The following is a 5,706-nucleotide window of genomic DNA, read 5'->3' on the forward strand; positions in this document are numbered from 1 at the left end:
TTCCCTGTCAGAAGATCAGAGTAGGATGTAAGAGGAATTCTAGCCTAATTCGGAGATGTCAAATAAGTAAAACTTGTTCAAAATCTTAGCTTAATTGATGAGATCTATTTACAATCTGCATGTCGTAGCCACTTTTAGCACATAAATACTTACCTTTTAGCCCACTTTATACACCCCTTTTATTCGGATGAAATTCATAACTCTAGGCCATTCATCTCTCACCTTTCATTTATACAAAAAACCGTAGCCATTCTATACACTTCTACCATCTACCAAAGATTCCTCTCTTGGAGAAGTACACAAAAATTGCTTCAAGGTTTCCTCTCTTGAATTTTATTTCACTCATGTTGTGTATCCTTGTTATAATCTTTATGATCATGATGTGTAAGTAGATTCATATCTAGGGATTTTGATTTAGCTTTGCAAAACTAATCCATGTCGTTAAGATAAAGTATTCAATTCTCCAATATGCTTCTTGTCTTATTCAGTGATAATGTTTAATTTGTTTGTTTAAATTTTGTATCACCATTAGAGCTGCATACAAATTGTATGACCAAGCTTGTAGTACACATCGTGCTTAATCTTTGTTGACATGTGAATAAATGAAGAGAATGCTATGCAAACATCCAGCTATATATTTTCTTTGGTTAATGATTTTTTTTTTTTGTATATTATAGACTCTTAATTTATATTGAAGTTGTACATCCCAATTAGGTTTCAGATTAGGAGAATTTAATCACACCACATATCATATAACTAGTCATACATATTTAAAACGAACTCTAGAGGCAGATTGGTAGTTGAATATAGCTTAATTTAATAAACATGAAATTAGCTTTGTAACAGCAAACTCGAGATCCCTCGTCCATCCCCATTTCCTCTAAATCAGTATATCATTCACCGTTACATTCTCCTTGCATTTTTAAGATACTTTCATGTACAACACAAAAGTCAAATTCAATTTTTTTTTTTTTCATTGTCAGTTAGGATTACCATAAAACTAGTGATTTGTAAAGGTCTCATTAGTTCCTATGGTTTGACACCCTTGCTTGTATTATTATACTACCCACATATTTACACTTGGAAGAAAACAACAAGGATTGTTTATGATAAAAAATCAATATGTACATGCAACTATTATTAGCACTCAAAACATGTTATCTCGCAGTCCTTTGTAAAAAATTACAAATGCAAAATAAACATGGACGAGTACATACTTATCTTTTTATAGTGTCAACAGTCCCTTATACATATAATTAACTACTCAGTAAACTATATATTTATATATGTTCCACCAAATTAAAAATAATTTCGGAAGTTAAAAGACATATTAGTTGCTCGAAAGTTATCGAGTTAGAAATTTGGTTTGTTTTTATGTTGCATTTAATATTTTTGGTATTTTACGTGTTAGTGTTTTTTAGTGAAAGAAGGATTATGATTCATTTCCTATTTTTTTACTAAGACTCAAGCTTACTTTCATGTTCGAAGGAGGGTCATCTTTTGCAAGTTCATCAAGAAGTAATGCAAGGTTTTGTCTCACAAGTATTATCTTTTCAATTGGTTGGATGTGATATGTGGTTATGTTTTGTATTGATTTACGTTGTGTTTGAAATCGTGAAATTGTATTTCGTACCAACGATACTCCTTTCTATAATTGATTAATGAATATTTCTTACCTTATAAAAGAAAAAAAAAATTACTTTCATGTTTGTTTATTAATTTCATGCTTGTTTCAAAATTAGGTCTTTAAAATACCCTCTTATGATTAAATATATGATCAAATATAAGAAATAAGTTTTTGGCAAGATGTAATTCTTTTGCTAAGTAGTTTCAAAATTATGTCTCTAAAATACACCTCTTTATTTCTGTCAATTCTTTTTTACATTGTTTGTTTTAGTCACTGAAATATATAAGAATTAGAGTTTCTAATAAAATTCTCATTGTTTTCTCGTTCTTCGATTTGTTAATATAAATTAAAAGAAACGAGGTTGAGAATATTGTGGAAGCACGACATAAATGTGAGTGTAATTTAGTATATGCTTAAACTATTGTTAGTCATGGTTGTATAATTGTATATATTAACGATGAGTAACAGATCAAGCATTTGCCTACGCAACATTAGCATTGTCCTCTAGCAAACTTGCCTTATTTTTTAACTTTATTCTGGACCCAATTAGGCAAAGTATGCCAATATTTATTATGTGCTAAAGAACCACTTGTGTTAGTTTATTTATTAAAAATGCCAAAATGGTTTAGACGTCACTTTACCCACTATACCTCTTTATGGAAAGCTCCCATGTAACCAAATATCTCATAATTTAGAGGCATATATATATATGATACAAATCCTCATTTCCTGTTCACGGACAGCGAAAGTATAAAAAAACATTATACTCCAGGGCTTTTTTATTACCACTTCACATATTAGTGAACACACCTACATATTACAGGAGAAACCCCAAAATTCCTAATTGACATAACCTTAAATTTAAAGTAGGGTTTAACTGGAGAGTGGGGTGTATGTAAAGAGTATGGGGTGTGAGCGTAGTACTAAAAAGTATGTGGGTTATATTAAGATAAATTTTAATTTCAAAAGTAAATGTGGGGTTTATTAAGTATGTGGGTGCAATCAATAAAATGTAGGGTGTGAATAAAACAACCCTATATTTTATTTGGGAGTGAATTCTTGCTCCTTACATTGTCTTTGGATGAGAAAATTTAAGATTACTAAGGAATGCAAAAAGGACGGAATTTTATTTTCTAGAATTTGTTTGGTTAACTTAAAGGAACAATGGAATTTGAATACAGAATTTAATGTGCATATACAACCATTAATATATAAATCAGAGATAATAGTTACAAAATGTGCTAGTAGATGTGATGGTGATGACATTAATGATGGTGGGTTCTGACGGCGGTGGGTGATGGCGGCAACCATAATGGTATTTGGTGGTGGCGGTAACCGTGATGGTGATGGCGGTGGTGGTGGTAGGTGGTAGTGACATGTGGTGGTGGTGGCCACACTCATGGTTGAGTTTCTTTTTTATACATTTTATTTTTATGCTCACTCATAGAAATTTGAAAATTACTCATATTTACATGTAATTTAAACTTAGAATTTGGCGAGGTGAAAATGCACTTCTATTTGTTGAAGGAAATGTGCGGCTACTCCTTCTCTTGAGAGGTCTCCTCTTGCTTCTTCGAAAGTTCCCGAAGGAAGAGAGCAATCCTTGTACTAATTAAATATGTCAATGGATTGATGGAAAACTTCTCTTTTATCCCACTCAGAAGCAAGGCCGGCCCTGAGAAATTGGGGGCCCTAGGCGAGCCTTCAAATGGGGGTCCTAAAGTTCTTTAACACCCGACTCGTCGTACATTTATATGTATAAGAAAATGTTTCGCTAAATACATGAAAAAGTTCATTTCTACATCAAAAATCATTAGAATTCATATCCAAAGAAGAAAGATATGCAAATATTACTTAAATATTACACGTCTCGCGTTTTTAGACGCAAATGTATTAATTAAGTTTACATAATCTAACTTTTCAACCAATTCTTTTTCAATTAACAAAATAGCTAACCTATTTAATCTTTCTTGTGACATAGTTGATCGAATATACGATTTGATCAACTTTAATTTTGAGAAACTTCTTTCAGTAGAGGCAACTGTAACTAGTATGGTTAACAAAATACGATAAGCAACCCATGCATTCAGGAAACAACCATCCATTTGTCTTATATATTTCAGCACTTCCATTGCCCGATTTATTTCCTTCGACAAAGTTTCTCTCAAGATTATTAGCTCTATAAATAAGTCATTTCTATCAATATCAGAATGCTCACCATGTTTCAGAAATCCTTCAAGATTGATACAAAAACTCTTCAAGCTATCATTGTCTACATCTTTTAACTTCTTCAAATTAATTAACTACTACAAAAACCATATATATATATATATATATATATATTATACACATACTTAAGAAATATTTTGGGCTTTCCGGCCCTTCCCGAGGCCAAAAGCTGCACAGCAAGTTCCAAATTTTTTTTTTATAATTTCATATTGAGATATTTTACTCAAACTACAAAATTATATATATATATATATATAAAATTGTTATTGGTATTCCAAAATTCTAGTGGAGTACATTCCAAACTTTCTATATTTGGAAAAAAAAAAACTTGTAAAAAGTGTAGGACGAGATTTTTAAAGTGTCAATAACACTTCTTTATATATATAAAAAATAAGAATAAAAATTGGGCCACCCCCCCCCCCAAAGTGGGGGCCTTAGGCGCCCGCCTACTTGGGCTACTCCCAAGACCGGCACTGCTCAGAAGAAGGTGGATGTTGATTACTTTATCTTAGGGGTTATCCACCCTTCTTATTCTCACCCTACCCGTAGTGAATTTTGGGTGGTGTGAGCATGAAAACTCCGATTCAAGGTTGTCCTTATCATATCTAGCTAAGGGAAAGATAGAGGGATGGTTCCAAATTCCCAAATTAAAAATTCTTGCGAAAATTTTAAATTTGTATGTTTATGAATTCAAATAAAGAAATTGGTGAATGTTAATTTATAAATTCCAACTTTTGTCCAAATTTCAAGTTTATTTCTTTTATCCAAACGTAGTGAGAGATGGTGAAGTTTGTCATGAGTTTGATCAAATTTATTACTATACAAATCTCAAAACTCAAACTTATTTAACGATAATCAATCAGTTGGTGATAACCGCCACTTAAGAATTGATAAAAGTCTATGGGTAATGCTAGGAAAACTAAATTTGTGGATAAAATTTGCAAACTAAATGAGGTGTCATCAATAGGAATGAGCACATTTATCAACTTTTAAGTAGTAATTCAATCATCAACTTACATGTCATTTAGTTTACACAATTTTATTTATAAATTTAATTTTCCTAGCATTATCCAAAACATATTTACATAGGTTTGGAAAAGCCTGCAGAATATGACATTGACATGCATGACATCACCCATGTAAGTTTAGCGGGCACTCCCAAAGGGGACACAACGGCCATTCCAAAACTCTGCTAGGGCAACTTTGTCTGCTGCATTTTTCTATTCGTCCAACGTCTCCCGAGTATTTTGAAAAAAAAAAAGAAAAAATTCCCAAAAAAGGGTATGCGTATTCCTAGACACACGCGTCAAAGATCTATACGATGGGTGGCTTTAAGGTGTCCTTGCAGCTGATTGCTCCACGTGTCAAGAACATGAAAACCACTAGTGGTTTTATAGCCGAAAAGATAGTGGTTTCGTTGTCCTCAGGCGCACTTTCCTTATATAGCCTTCTGCTGATGTTAATCATCAGTACAGCCAGAGCTATTTTGGGAGAAACCTCGATTTGTCTCCATTCCTTAAAAGCTATAGCTTCTTTGAGAACCGAGTAAGTTTTAAGTCCATTTTTTTTCTCTTTTATTTCCATTAATTTTCTTTCTTTTTTCCCTAAATTTTAATTCCTCAGTTCCTTCCTTTCTTCTATTTCAATATCGTTTCATAAATCCACCATTTTGATTTCAAACCTGTCCGATCTTGAACTAATTGAAAAATGAATGAACTTCCTCATATAACTTTAAGCTAATACAAATTGGTCTCATTAATCTTTCGTGCATATACATGTAATTTATTGGGGCAGATGATTAATTTTGAAGTAGTGAATTAATTAACTAACCCAGATTTGGTAGGTGATCG

Source organism: Pyrus communis, chromosome 15 (genome assembly GCF_963583255.1).
Source record: "Pyrus communis chromosome 15, drPyrComm1.1, whole genome shotgun sequence".
NCBI lineage: Eukaryota > Viridiplantae > Streptophyta > Magnoliopsida > Rosales > Rosaceae > Pyrus > Pyrus communis.